The following is a 15,823-nucleotide window of genomic DNA, read 5'->3' as shown; positions in this document are numbered from 1 at the left end:
GGCTGGACATGGTTTTGGCTGTTTCTCTGTTGGTGACTGTTTACAGCTGATGGTTTAATGCTATGTGGTAGAGAAGGATGGTGAAAATGGAACATGGCCTCTTCAAGAGTGGCCCCTAGGTTGCAGAACAAATCATGGTATTTTCTGTTCCATCAGGTTTTTGGATTCTTCTGAGATCTGTTGTCCATCCTCGTCTCCTAGCTATGGGCATATTCTTTGCCATCTTTTTTTAGTTCCCTCCTTTGTATAATTGCTGTTGAACATTTTGCATTTTCTATTTTGTACTGTAAGCTGCCTTGAGGAGGAATTTGGGCTGAAATTCTGGCTCTTTCTCTCTGTGTTGTGCACCTTTAAGGCATATCTTATCCTTCCTTTTCTTAGTATTTTCTTTCCCTCTGCATCTAGGTCCCAAGTCTGCAGGCGTGGGCTGTGTTGTTCTTTTTTGTGTGTGTGCAGCATCTAGCTATTTTAGATGCTTTATAAAGAATTGTTATAGGAGTGGAGACATATATATATATATTCCTTTTTCATAACCTGCTGGAGGAAAATTCAATGGCTTGCATTCACACAAGGGCTTGCATCCACTCTCCTCCCCTTCTCCCACCCAAGAAGGATGGAGATTAGAAGCTTTTGCTTCCCCTTGGCAGCAAACCATAGTTTACTCTTAGGCTCTGAGTGCAGCAAACCATGGTTTACTCAAATTAGAGCTGAGCCACACACTCCTACATTTTCCCATGCTATTTGTAATCTGCACAACCAGTTTACCAGAGGCAAGAGAGGGATAAGCACATGTGCCGTGTGTACCAATGCCTCTTTCAAAGCCAGTGGTGAAGTTGCATGCTCTGGCACTGGGGGCGGAGAGCAGGCGGGGGCCTGGCTGATGCGCATCTCGGGGGGCATGGCATGCTGCCCATGGGGGCGTATCCTGGGGGCGTGGCATGTGCCCTGGGCACCCGGCATGGTGGGAGGTGTGCGGCACATGTCCTGGGGGGGGGGGGCGCGCGATGGGACCCGCCTCCCCAATGGTGCCGGGGGTGGTATGCTCCCACCGTCCCCGTACCTCCGCCAGTGTTCAAAGCACCTTTGATTGCCACCCATCTCCAGCCTAAAGTTGCTTCCATGTGACCTGTTTATTAAGCAATCATCCTGACTGATCCGTGGGGAGCTTAGGTGAGGTTGCATCAAGCAATTGTTATCATGCACTTCCCAGTTCACCTCCCCTCATTTTCCTTCTTGCAAAATGTCCAAGGTGATTTTGGGCGGGGCTGGGCAGGAGCAGCTTTGTTGCGCAAGAATGCCAAAACAAACTTTGACTGCACAGCTTGAATTTGCTGATTGAATCTCATGCGAAAACAGTGACACTCTGGAAGCACCTCTCATACGAAGCCCTGCAAAAGGATCCGAACCACTTTTATTTTTAAAACATTATCTGCACTGCTGGCGCTCTCTCTCTCTCTCAAGTGAGGAATTAGCTCGGTAGCCTCTGCGGGTTTTGTCCCTGGCACCGGAGGAGCTTTGCATATTATAGCCTTGATGCAAAGAAGTGGGAGGCAGGTCTGGGTGGAAATTGAGAGTTTGGTTTGGAAAGGGGCAGCCCATCAAACGTTCTGAGGGGGATCTGTGCATTTGGGGCCTGGCCCAGCCTGAGAGGCATGATTATAGGTGTCATTCCTCATTATCCCAACATCGAACTTGATCTTCAGTGCTCTGGGAACTGCAGAAACAATAACTCAGATGGATTGAAACCTCCGTCCTTTGCCTGACCCCATTTCTGCCTGCTTTAAGTATAGGTTATTTCTGCTGAAGTGGCTTTACAGGATCTTCCATTCTTTTTAGTTACACGCAAGAGAGCCTGTTTTCAGAAGTGATGCTTAGAGGTTTGGGAAAGACCCCTCACTGAAACACTGGGAATCTGCTACCAGGGCTTATCCAGTGCTTTCCTCCTCCTTAAAAACATGTTTAGGGGTACTCTCATTTTGAGTAAAAGAAATTCACTATTTTACAGTTCAAATCTGGGAAAATAAATACGGTAAATGGACAAAAGGTACAAAGACTCACAAAATGTTTAGGGATATGCTTCCCCCCAGGAAAAAAGTGCTGGGCTTATCCTTTTTCCTTTTGCCCTGTGCTTTTTAGCCTTTAAAGCTCTGTGTTCAAGCACTTGTTTTTTTTGTCCCAGAGCCCTCTCTGCTCTTTAACGCTGAATCACAACTAACAGAAATGTGGGTCTTCCTCAGATGCTTATTGCTCCGATTCAGCTTTAAAGAGCAGGTTTTCACGGGGAAAGCTCCAGAGGGAAGGGGGGGGGGAGAGTGTTTGGACCCTGAGCTTTAAAGTGCAGATTGTGTTTAGAAAGTGAAGGGGAAAGGTAAGTTTGGATAAGCCCTCAGTCACTACAGACCATTTAAGAAATATTCTGGAATGAAACGACGGCAGGGAACAGAATCTTGCAAAGGCACAGTGGCCAACTTTGTCTTTGAGAGGATACTTTAAATTTTGTTAGTGTCTTTTATTTGTTTGTTTCTGTCCTAGCCCTCATTGCTGGGCAAAGAACTCAAACTCCCAGTGCCGTTTCTGCAAAAAGCTTTTAATGTGCAAATCAGATTGGTACACAGGCTGTTGGAAATTCCATTCCACCCTTTGCTGCAGACATGGGATTCTTACATGTCACATGTCTGTTTACATTCCAGCACAGATTGCTGGTGTGAGCAGAACTTCCGCTCTGTATTGCTTTTGTTTTCACTCTCTCTCCGAGAAGATGGCAAGGAGAGATGCCATGTTTTCTTTGTCCTGATTTATGTATAATAAATGCGTAGCTTAGTATTGTATCTACAGCCTCAAGCCTCTTCTGTTGCACAGTTTACACTGCTGAGTAATGTGTGCTCAAGCCTGCAAGATTGAGTCACTGATGAACGTCGGAGCAGAGGTGGATGGATCTCCGCAGTGGCAAGGCTGAGGGGAGACGCTCCAGCTGGGGCTTTTCGACCCTCGATTCCGACACAGGCAAGGCAGAGCTTACAAGGTGCAGCAGGTACATAAGAGGCATAGATACAGTGGTGCCCCGCAAGATGAATGCCTTGCAAGACGGAAAACCCGCTAGACGAAAGGGTTTTCTGTTTTGGAGGTGCTTCGCAAAACGAATTTCCTATGGGCTTGCTTCGCAAGACGAAAATGTATTGCAAGTTCCTGCAGGTTTTTTCCCCTTTCCCCCCTTTTTCCCAAGCCGCTAAGCCACTTATCAGCTGATCCGCTAAGCCGCTAAGCCGCTGATCCGCTAAGCCGCTAAGCCGCTTAACAGCTGATCTGCTAAGCCGCTTAACAGCTGATCTGCTAAGCCGCTTATCAGCTGATCCGCTAAGCCGCTAAACTGCTTATCAGCTGATCCGCTAAGCCCGCTAGGCCGCTAATAGCGCTAATCCGCTAAGCCGCTAATGGGCTTGCTTCGCAAGACGAAAAAACCGCAAGACGAAGAGACTCGCGGAACGGATTCTTTTCGTCTTGCGAGGCACCACTGTACATGGCAAAGTGCAAATATGTTGATCCAACAAGTGACATGCATCCTACACCTTCCTTTTGAAGAATGGAGTGGGCTTAGCTCTTAGAATGACAAGGGGTCAGAGTCCTGGGACTGGGCAAGCAACCAAGCCGTCCTTTGAGCATCTGATTTATTCTGTCGCTTCCCCATAAAGAGGAGGCTTCTAACAGACAGGACGTACCAGAACGACTCCACAGCATGAGGTGTATGACTAGGAGTGTCCAATGTCACTCCTCTGCCAAACCACTTGGTCCCTCCTTGGGATCCAGCTCCCCATTCTCCAGAGCAGTGTTTCCCAACCTTCGGTCTCTGTAGCTGTTTTCGGACTACAATTCCCATCATCCCTGACCACTGGTCTTGCTAGCTAGAGATGATGGGACTCCTGTCCCCATGCTTGGGCTCAGATGCTTCTTGGACAAAGTCCAGTGACACAGCCCGTCCCTCTGGCCACCACAGCCACTATGCCTTGCTTTGAAGAATCCTTCCTCAAAGGCTAGAAGAGCAAGACAGGGAGTTGGGTGGCCAGTGGTGGCAGCCACAGTAGTGAGAGACAGACAATAGCAAAGCAAATGAGGGGAGGGTCCAGGAAGCACCAGGTCTTCCCTCCTTTGTGCCTGCCACCTGGCAGAACACGTGATTTGCACGTATAAGATCCCCAATTCAATCCTTGGCATCTCCAGTTGAAAGGATCTCATGTAGCAGTTGATGGGAAAGTCCCCTTGCCTTTGGAGCATCACTAAAAGTCTGAATGGATAATACTTGGCCAGATGGAACTCCCTGCTTATTGACAAGAGTCCTTTGCTGTACTCTTTTTGGATTTGTTTTGTTTTGTTTAGGCAAGCCTACCCAGACATGTAGGGACGCAGGTGGCGCTGTGGGTTAAACCACAGAGACTTGGGCTTGCTGATCAGAAGGTTGGCGGTTTGAATCCCCGCGACGGGGTGAGCTCCCGCTGCTCGGTCCCAGCTCCTGTAAACCTAGCAGTTCAAAAGCACATCAAAGTGCAAGTAGATAAATAGGTACCACTCCAGCGGGAAGGTAAACGGCATTTCTGTGTGCTGCTCTGGTTCGCCAGAAGTGGCTTAGTCATGCTAGCCACATGACCCAGAAGCTGTATGCAGGCTCCCTCAGCCAGTAAAGTGAGATGAGCACCGCAACCCCAGAGCCATCTGCGACTGAACCTAACGGCCAGGGGTCCCTTTACCTTTACCCAGACATGCAGATCTTGATGTGTTTTAATATCCCCTCCCCCATTGTTATTTTTAATTATCTTTAACTGTTTCGTCTTTTAACTTTTTATTGACATTTTAAAATATTTCTTGTAAACTACTTAGAGGCTTTACTACAATCAAGGGGTATACATATCTTGTTGAAATAAGATAAATATAGGCATATAGTCTGATGTAGTAAAAGGCACCCCCCCCCATTTGAATAAACAACAAGTGCCCCTTGGCCTTCTGCAGAAGGAAATGATGCATTTTGCCTCCTGGTGCAGTATGGGAAATTTGCCAGCCCCTGGGGGAGAGAAAAGAGGCAACTGAGATGGACTTAACTTGAAGGTGTATTCGCAACACTTACAAAAATAAATATTTGAACTGTCAACAGCTCTTGGAACTGAGGCAATATTGGAACAGTTTTGTCATGCCAAAGTCTCTTAAATATTTAAAGCTTCTTATAGCCAAGGGCTTTCCAAGTTCCTTTTATTTCAAAAATAACTTTCATCCACGTTTCTGAAGAGTGGGGTTTTTTTGTGGGGGAGAGGAGAAAAAAAATTGAAATGGAGAAGCTCCCTTCCTGCCTCTTTTTTGGTGTTGCTAGCAAAACGTTTTTCACACAGGATGACGGTGCTGAGGTGATGTATCACTATAGTGGTCGATTTTAATGGAGAGTTAGAAGTGGTAAGGTTGAGTGGTTCGTGACACAAAGGTACCCTTTGCATGTTCCACGTGAAGGCATCGCTGCTGTAATCTGTGAGAAAGCAATCATGGTTGTTTTTGCCATTTTAAAACAACGATTGGATGGATCTCTGTGTGTGAGACTTTTCTGCCCACCATAAGCCCTGAAGATTGTGGCAGATTGAACTTTGACAGGCAAGCTGGTGTGGTGGAAAGTGGAGGGAATTTAAAGGTGAGCCTGCCTAATTTGCACTTCTTTTTTTTAAAAAAATGCAAACCAGAGCATAGCTATCTTGTGAAATTCACATGTTTCTGAATTCTGCAATGCATTTCTCCAACCAAGTAATGTGCACACGCATATATTGGAGCATTATGCGTATAGAAATGAATATATTGGTGAAATATATTTTGTACATTGCAAAAGATCGTTGCACAAAAGAACCAACTGTTGAGCAATATGAATTCTCTATAGCACAAGCAACCACTAGTTCAGCTGTTGCATTGGATTCCATCTCTCTGGCAGTAAAAATGCAACGGCAATGAATGAAATAAATCAGTTCTGCTTCCGAGTGGGACCGGGTTGTCCTCAGGCCCCACCCCTGCCTCAGCATGGTGCAGGATAGCATCCCACATCACGCTGAGGGTGACCTGGCCATGCCATTTGCCAGGCGACCAATCAGGGCGCTGGGGGGCATGGCCGGGGCCAATTTAAACCACGGCGCGACTCTGGCAGCTCTTCTTTCAGCCTCACGCCGTGGATTTCCTGCCCTCCAGCCTTCTTTTAGGTAGGGTCACTGGCCTTGCTATGGATTTCGGTTGGTCAGCGTTGAGGGGCCTAGTAGGATTTTTTCCACTTGGCAAATTGGCACCAGCCACTTGATTTTCACCTTGTTGTTTTTGTTTAGTCTTTTAGTCATGTCCGACTCTTTGTGACCCCATAGACCAGAGCATGCCAGGCACTCCTGTCTTCCACTGCCTTCCACAGTTTGGTCAATCTCATGTTGGTAGCTTCGAGAACACTGTCCAACCATCTCATTCTCTGTCATCCCCTTCTCCTTGTGTGCTCCATCTTTCCCAACATCAGGGTCTTTTCCAGGTAGTCTTCTCTTCTCATGAGGTGGCCAAAGCACTGGAGCCTCAGCTTCAAGATCTGTCCTTCCAATGAGCACTCAGGGCTGATTTCCTTAAGAATGGATAGGTTTGATCTTCTTGCAGTCCATGGGACTCTCAAGAGTCTCCTCCAGCACCATAATTCAAAAGCCTACCTCGTAGCAATCACCACAACTTTGTAAGGTTTGGCGGTTAGGCATTGGAATAGCAATGTGTGGGGGAGGGTATTCCGTTAAAGGAATCTGGGGGTGTGGATCTCATCCGAAGCCCGGGGAGGGGCTACGGCCATGCCATGACCCCAGTGGGAACCCAGGGGGGCTCGAGTCAATCCGCATTGGCAGGGCTCCCTCTGCTGGTGGTTTACCCTTTCAGACTTCCTGCAAGGCGGGCAGGATTCAGATATAGTCTGTTGATGCCAATGCCAAAGCCAATACCGCTCACATTCTGTAACCAATAAAAGTTGTGGCCTAAATTTTCCCCATTAACATTAACCTAAATTTTGTGTCCTTGTGTCTTTATTCTCCTGGGGGTGGCTTGGGGGGGGGGGTCTTGAAGCACAACTAACCATTTCGGGTTACTTTGCCCAAAGATAGGGCTGGTACTTCTAATAGTTGTGCAGAAGGGGGGTATTTTTTGTCTGATACTTCTCATCACACAGGAGTGAGAAAAGCTCCACCCTGGTTAAAATTCTCTCTCATACACAGTTATAAAAAACACACATTCATAGCTGCCTTTGCAACTGACTCTCCTCTGTTGTTTTGTCACATCAAGAAGACAGATTCGCCCAATGAAAAATGAGAGTGAGACGTGACATTTTGGTGAGGTTTCCACATAAAAAAGTTAAGGGCTGAGTCTTACTATAAGAAACTTTTGTAGTTTTGTGTGTGGGTTGTTTTTTTTTTTTTTGACAAGTGGTTCTATATATATCTATACACCACATCAAAGGGTGGTTTGTGGGCCTGGATGCTTCTTTGACATTGGTTAGTGAAATTGGCACTTTCTTTGACAGAGCTGTTTTTCAGCAGGGTGGAGATTGCATCTGCCAGTTTGGAGAGCTGGCAAACACTGGGCCCATAAATTCCCTTCCCACCAAAAGTCTTCCAGATTAGAGTTGTATATCACATGGAAAACAAACTTAGGACCTGCTTCCCTTTCCTGAGTTCTGCTTGCAGGAGGCACTATGTGTCAACATCAACCAGGCCAATCAATACCAACTGGGAAGTTGGAGCAGTATTGCCGGCTTCATAAACTTCAAAGTGAATCCCGTAGATAGCTTATTTTCAAGAGTCATGCGATATATTGAGTTTACTCTCTTCTCCAGTGATTTGGTGTTTGTCACCTGAAGGGCGAGAGAGGATCATCAGGCACAACACAATCAAATTTCTCCTCAGTGTTTCCTAACCTACCGCAGTATCTTGCTGTTTAAATCAAGTTTTGTTCTCCTGAGTTTTAGGCACTCATCAGCGAATATCATTCATTCCCAATGGAGGGCTACACAGTTGTGATGGATTGCTGCAATAGTGCCAACTGGGTCGTCTAAAGATTACTGGTACAGTGGTACCTCGGGTTACATACGCTTCAGGTTACATATGCTTCAGGTTACAGACTCTGCTAACCCAGAAATAGTACCTTGGGTTAAGAACTTTGCTTCAGGATTAGAACAGAAATCGTGCTCTGGTGGAGCGGCGGCAGCAGGAGGCCCCATTAGCTAAAGTGGTGCTTCAAGTTAAGAATAGTTTCAGGTTAAGAACAGACCTCCGGAACAAATTAAGTACCGTATTTTTTCGCCCCATAGGGCACACCGGCCCATAGCCCGAGCTTCCCCCGACCCCAGCCCCCAGAACAGGCTGCTATCCGCAAGCCTAGGGAGCCCAGCAGGAAGTCACGCCGGTCTCCCCAGGTTTGCGGATATCTGCCCGAAGCCTGGGGCGCACTACTCAGCGCGCCCCGGGCTTCAGGATGCAGGCAGCTCTCCGGAAGCCTTGGGAGAATGGTGCAACTTCGCGCCGGGCTCCCACGGCTTGCAGATAGCTGCCCGAAGCCTGGAGAGCAAGAGGGGTCGGTGCGCACCGACCCCTCTCGCTCTCCAGGCTTCAGCGAAAGCCTGCATTCGCCCCATAGGATGCACACACATTTCCCCTTCATTTTTGGAGGAGAAAAAGTGTGTCCTATAGGGCGAAAAATACGGTACTTAACCCGAGGTACCACTGTATTAAATCTTGTGCTCTTCCCCTAAGCCCACTACAAATTGGAATCTGAATATGTCTCCTTATCAGCAGTGACTCTTACCTGTTCCTTGGATTTCTACCTGTGTGCCAGATAGGAGGACTGTTACATGAACACCCCTATAACCTTGCTTTTAAGTTCTGCCATGGGCAGGGATGGGGGAGACACTGGATTCCGTTTGCATTTAAAGGGGGACTTGCCTAATTTGCCCTTTCTGAAAACAGATGAGAACCGAAACATAGCCATCTTTCTGTGCTGACTGAATTCGTTAATCGGATTCTCCTCCTCCTCCTCCTCCTTCTTCTCACTGCTACATTTCCACTCCACCCTCCCCTCCAAAGAAGCACAGGTTCACAAACACTCAAATGATAAAACAATGCAATTTAAAAACACGATCGAAAGGATATTGAAAACAAATTTTTAAAACCCCTAAAACCATATATACCCAATTAAAAACATGTTAAAGCAGCCACATACCTTCCCCACGAATAACCTCAAGATTGCCAGGAACAGTATCTTTGGGTAAGCACCAAACTTCTAACTTCCCCAGTTTTCAGGTACAACTTGTCCCCCACCCCTCCTAAATGGTTAAAAACAAGGAAAATGAACTTGGGATGACATTTATCGGCATCTTAAGTGAAGAAAATGCAAGCCCATAATAACTGGCTGCATCAGGAGGCCCTGTGAGGATACAGTTAGAGAGTGTCTGCCTGGAAGAAGAGGACGGATTCCTCCCCTCCACGCCATCCCATAATAGGCTTGCATTCTACTGTATATGCACATTCCACTGGCCCAGATATAATTGGATTTCCACTTTGCTTATATATGCATAGTATCACTGTGCAAAATAAAAAACGTCTGAAAACTCCTTTTGAAGGAGCTTGAGTGTTTTCCAGCTTACGAACTGCAGTTCATTTAACACTGCAAATATGCCCTCATCTCTGTGACATTTCTTTGTCGCTTTCCAAGTACCGGCCCTTAAGATGAATCCAAGTGCTGGAAATGATCGCTGGGATTTTTGTAGCTTAGCTAACAGAATGAACTGGGGACCCCTCCAGAAACAGTCCTTGTTAAAGGAACTAGAGGGATTTGGTTGAGGAAATGTCAGTAATGCCTGTAGCCGACTGATAAATACAACAAGCAAACAAATGCTTTCTAGCTCAGTCTTTAAATTTATCTATCTTTTTATCTTTAATTTCAACTATACTAAGCAAGATCATTTGCGTGTGTAGGTCCCCAAGCCACCCCTCAAAATAATTCACACATCACACGTAATTTTAGTTTTAGGTTTTTGGGCACTATTTTGGCCACAACTTTATTAAAATACAAAATCTGTGAGTGGTTGCTTAGACATTGGTTATGACTATCTGTCCCCCCGGCTGGGACAGAACTGACATTCTGAACTTCATCGGAAGCCAGTTGAAGGGAAAGACAATGTTGGGGATCAGTTGAGCTGAGCGTCAGTCCCTCACCGCTCACCCAACCAGCTCCCCAAGGCTTGCCGGCCCTGGTCCCATTTCAGGGATTGGATGAAATCATGGCAAGCCCCAGGATTCCTTTAACAGAATTCCCTTCCAGCACCATTGGAGGGGCAGGCACAGCCTATCCTGACCCCTCCATGCAATTTGCCCCAGCAACCCGGTCAGCCAATCGTTGCACCAGGCAATAGCCATTAACCTGCCTGGCAACACAGGGCTGGCCTGGCGGCCCACACCGCAACCCGTGCTCTCGTTTTAGGGAGAACACGCTTTACTTGAAAACAAAGTGCCCAGAACTTCCCAGAAGCAAGACTAGGTAGTAACAAGCTCTGGGCGAAGCTAAGCTGTGGCTGGTTGGCCTCCTTGCTACCTCTCCCCCAAGCCCTGCCCTTTCTCTTGAATGGCATGCACAGAAAATAATGCTTGATTTGAAAATCTCTGCATTTGTGAAATGGGTGTGTATGTTTAGGAATCACTGCCCACTCCCCTAATGGCACACCAGTTTAAGAAACATTTAAACTCTTATTATAACTTGCTGTACTTTTGGCATCTTGGCGCCATTCAATTTCCACCTTATAGATTTTATCCTTTATATACTTGCCAACTACGACGTGGGCCTGAGTCCAAGATAGTGCTTGTCACAAGATGTTTGTTTGCCATGGCAGGCAAATCTCATTTCTTTCTTTCTTTTTTTTTGTTTTGTTAGAATTACAAGCTTGGTGGATCAGGGGAATGCTGTGGGCATAGTGTATCTTGATTTCAGTAAGGCTTTTTGACAAAGTCCCCCATGACCTTCCTTGGAGGTTTATATATTTTTTTCCCAAATAATCTTTATTAGTTTTTCAATTAGATACTCCACATACACATATTGTATTACATTTTACATTTATACTTGCTCTTCAGAGCTGACTTCGCTCCTTCCTTCTTCTGGTTTTTTATATCACATATAATTTTATCACATTATTTTTTTCCATTTTATACATTGTTATTCATTTCCCATAATTGTCCATGGACAAATCCTTGGAGGTTTTTAATAGAGGTTGGTTGGTTATCTGTCATGCTTTAGTTGAGATTCCTGCATTTATGGGACTAGATGTTGGACCAGGTGACCCTCACCTACAATTCTCTGATTCTCAGGAAGAGCTGTGACATGGCCAGGTGGCTTTGGGTGTGTGTGTCAGGCAGTGCCCCCCTCCACTACTGGAGCATGGGCCTCCTCAGATGCCTGCTAGTGCCATCCCCTGATGCTGGATCTATACATGTAGGGCAAGAGTGAAAGAAGACAAATTGGGTGCCAGTGGCATTTAATGAAGGCTCTGCTAGCGCTCCCCCCCCCCCAAAAAAAAAAATCAGGTGCAATCAGTTCTTTTCCCCCAGCACAGTATGTTCTGGGCATTTTGGCTGGATTTATTGGAAGGATAACAAATTATGTGGGAGATGGTCATTTTCAGAGTCAGAAGAGCATGATGGAATGTCCTAATTGCACCGTCTGTGCCAACTGATTAGCCGGGATGGTTGCAGTCACAGTGGGGAGTCTACTGGAGGCAACGTGGGAGGTTAAAAATAATAAATCCAGGCCTTATTTACAAGCCTCTTCAATTCTTGTAAAGGTTCTGTGCCAGAACAGGACATGATGCAAGGGTGGGCCATGTGTCCTGCTTTACAGAGGACAGTTCTCTGTTCATAGAAGGTAGTTTCACATTCAAAGGCATCCTCTGTTTGAAGGACTGTTTCATCCAACAAGTCTAGTTTAAAGATTTTTTTTTTAAGGACAGGAAGGGAGAGCAGGGGCCTTGAAGTTGCCCAGAAACTCCTGGACACAGCAGGTGCACAACACACCTGGCCATAGTCTTCCCCACTAAAGGTGAGGAATACTTCCCCACTGAATGTTGGAAGATTCAGGGCGGACAAAAGAAGGTGCATTTTGCGAAGTTCACTCCCACAAGATGTAGAGATGGCCACCAACTTTAAATGAGATACTAGACAAATTCATGGAGGATATGGCTATCATAGACAACCTAAAGGACTGTTCCTTAGGGGTAGAGCATCTCCTTTTCATGCAACAGCCCCCAGATTTCATCCCCAGCATCCCAAGGTAGGACTGGAGACTCTGAAATATCCCCCCTGCAGTTCCTTCATCTCTTGGACAGAGCTTGGTGGTGGCACTCAGGCTAAACCAGCCTTCCCCAGTCTGGTGCCTTCCAATGTTTTGTGCTACAGCTCCTTTCAGCCACTGCCAGCATGGTCAATGATCTTGAATGGTGGGAGCTGTGGTTCAACGGCACCTGAAAGACAACAGATTGGGGAGGGCTCAGATGAATACATCCAGTAGCTCACCCATTGGAGAAAGAGCTGTAGGTCAATACTAAAGGTCAGTGGTGACGAACCTTTTAGAGACCGAGTGCCCAAACTGCAACCCAAAACCAACTTATTTATCACAAAGTGTCAACACGGCAATTTATGCCCCTATGTATTCAAATTTAAGAGAATGGGGGGAGATGGCCCAGAGTTGTCAAATTTTGGGGGGGACAATTGCCCAAAGTTGTTGAGCTTTTTTTAGGGGGGCAGGATTGCACACCGTTCTGCAGCTTTTTTTTTTGGGGGGGGGGGGGATACAGAAAATCATTAACCACACTAAGCAATGCTGAAAACCTCTCGCATCTGCCCGCTCACCAACTGCAGACCGCCAGCTGGTTGGCCAGCGTGCAACTCCCCCCAATGCCACTATGGCTGCAGCGTGCTCTAGAGAGCGTTTCCTGCATGCACTGCCATGGGCGGAAGCAACTGACAACTTTGTCTGTTGGGGTGATGGCATGCATGCCTGCAGAGAGAGCTCTGAATGCCCACTCTGGCATGCATGCCATAGGTTTGCCACCACTGCTATAGGTCATCTCCTTTGCTGAAGTTCAATTACTGGCAGTTCCGGGTACAGTTGGGAATGGCCCCTGTTTGAAACCCTAGAGAAATCACTGCCAGTCATTGTAGACAATATTAATCTAGATGGTTGGACTCAATGTAAGGCAGCTATCTATTTTCCCATGCTGTATAACAAAACCTGCTGTTATGCCCAGATCCTTGCATTTAATGTTATAATATAATAATTGATTACTTATACCCCTGGTTTCCCCAGCCACTCTGAGTGGCTTCTAACAGGAGATTTAAAATACATTAAAACATCAATCATTAAAAAAACTTCCCTAAATAATAATATTTTTTTTTATATGTTTCAAGCAGTTTTAAGGTAATTCACACCAGCATTTCCTGGTAAGAACGCTACAAGCATACAGCTTCCCAGTTAAGGTTAATCCAGTCCACACCCAAGTTCATTAGATACTCAGTGAAATTTATGACGAGGAAGACATTTTCCCAGAAGGAAAAGTGCAGCTGCTAGTGAGGGATTCTCCTTTCCTTAAAAAAGAAAAAAGACTGAAGACCTCCCTGATGTATGAATGCAACACCATCTGGGCCAGGAGTCGGGTTCCGATCAGGGAAACACTAGCCAAAAATGCGCCATTCGGTGACTCATAGTGTGTAGAGCTTCACGCACCTCCCCCCTTTGGCAGTGGCTTGCAATGGACTCCAGTTTCTCCAACATCCCATTGTTTAATGGCTAACATGTGTGTGCAAAAAAAAGGGAAAGGTCATTCCCAGTTGGGGCAGGCATCATAATGTGATTGCAAGATGAGAGACATGAAGTCATGTGTCCTTTCTCCAAGGTCAGGTTGTATGTCTGGATGGGAAAGTTAAATTGGTAGACGTTCAATAAGAATCTCAACTCTGCTTGATACTACTGGTGGGTGTCAGAAAACTGGTCATCTCCCCACCCAAACTCAACCCCAACATTAGGCTATTGTGCTCCTGATAATGTTCAGAAAAGTGCAATGGGACCTGAACACCCCATTGCTCCTGGCAGTGTCCCAAGCTTAAGGAGCCCTGGGAATGTAGTCCCCAGGGTGCCCAATGTTTTTGCTGAGTCCATTTTCCTTTTTTTAAATAACATTTTTATTAGCGTTTTTACATTGCGAAATAGAAATAGAAAAAGAAAAAAGAAAAAATACAAAATAAAAATAGTTAAAAACAATCAATCTTTTCATCACATTATTTCTCATTTACTTGTTTCCCGGACCTCCTCATACCTCCCTTTTTTGTATTCCAATTCAATTTATCAGCTCAGCAGTTTCTTTCCCGCTTTATTCTACCCTAATCTTTAATCTTAAGTTATTATAACCTTGAATTTTTACTTATAAAACAAACAAACAATTTTTTCATATTGTTTTATACCATTACAGCTAGAAACCACTTAATTTCAATCCAACATCATTCTAACATTCATTAATTTTGCAATATCTCTGTAGATAGTCTTTAAATTTCTTCCAGTCTTCTTCCACCGACTCTTCTCCCTGGTCTCAGATTCTGCCAGTCATTTCCGCCAATTCCATATAGTCCATCACCTTCATCTGCCATTCTTCCAGAGTGGGTATATCTTGTGTCTTCCAATACTTTGCAATAAGTATTCTTGCTGCTGTTGTAGCGTACATAAAGAAAGTTCTATCCTTCTTTAAAACCGATTGGCCGACTATGCCCAGGAGAAAGGCCTCTGGTTTCTTCAAGAAGGTATATTTAAATACCTTTTTCAATTCATTATATATCGTCTCCCAGAAAGCCTTAATCCTTGGGCACGTCCACCAATGCTGAGTCCATTTTCCAGGGGTCCTTGCCAGCCTGTGCCTGTTCAGAACCTCAGTTTACATTCTGAGCCAGAGAAGAACTTCTCGGAAGAATGGCACTTGATTTAGTGTATAGCTAAGAATTAGGCAAATTTCAGGAGGAAATTGTATTCTGAGACTGGTGACTTCAAGCTTCAGCGTCATTGCTGCTTGAGAACTAGATTTTTCATTAGCATGGGAAACTTCCAGATGTATTGAAACAAAACCCAGCTCTAGAGAAAAAAAAGCACTGGGCATTATTAAGTATGTGCCTGTATAAAATAAGACTGTCAGTGCTAACATCAAGCAGAAACACTCATAAAATTTTTATACAATACAGTAGCACCACAGTAACCAGAGGAGTAGAAAAAAGATCAGTTAGTGAAAGCCTGCTAAATAGGCCTTTGCCTATTTATGGGCAGATATATTAGATTCCAGGCAAATAGATGGGAGTGCATCCTAACACTGGGGTGCTTTCTCCTAGAAGGCTCTGTCTCTGAAGGTAAGAGACCACCTTTCACAGTCAGGTAGGTTTGTATAGTTTCTGGTAAAGCATTAGTTATGCCACTTAAGAGAAGAAAATATCTATTCACTGGCATATAGATTCAGAAGCCATTTCAGAGAATAATCTATTATTATCACCACATCTCCAGAGGTTAATTAGCACCCCAAGAGTCTGCAAAATTTGCAGAGATAGATGAGACCAAAAGGGAAATATTTTTTAGATACTTGGCAACGTGTAAGAGATCTTTAAATACATGTGCAAGGACTCCTTGAAAGTTAATTGATGCCAACCATTGTCAGGAACATGTCCGCCAGTCATGTGAATGAACTTAAAAGCAAATGACCTAAACCAGATTTGGATACACATTA

General features: G+C 45.3%; 1 protein-coding gene across 2 annotated transcripts in view; it reads left to right on the top strand.

Annotated features, from left to right (window-relative positions):
• Positions 1-15,823, top strand: part of ADGRD1 (adhesion G protein-coupled receptor D1) — a 272,664-nt gene that overhangs the window by 59,785 nt on the left and 197,056 nt on the right. The gene's annotated exons all lie outside the window — the stretch shown is intronic.

The sequence above is a fragment of the Podarcis muralis genome, chromosome 16, assembly GCF_964188315.1.
Source record: "Podarcis muralis chromosome 16, rPodMur119.hap1.1, whole genome shotgun sequence".
In the NCBI taxonomy this organism is placed as follows: Eukaryota; Metazoa; Chordata; class Lepidosauria; order Squamata; family Lacertidae; genus Podarcis; species Podarcis muralis.
This window is presented reverse-complemented; position numbering and strand designations above follow the sequence as displayed.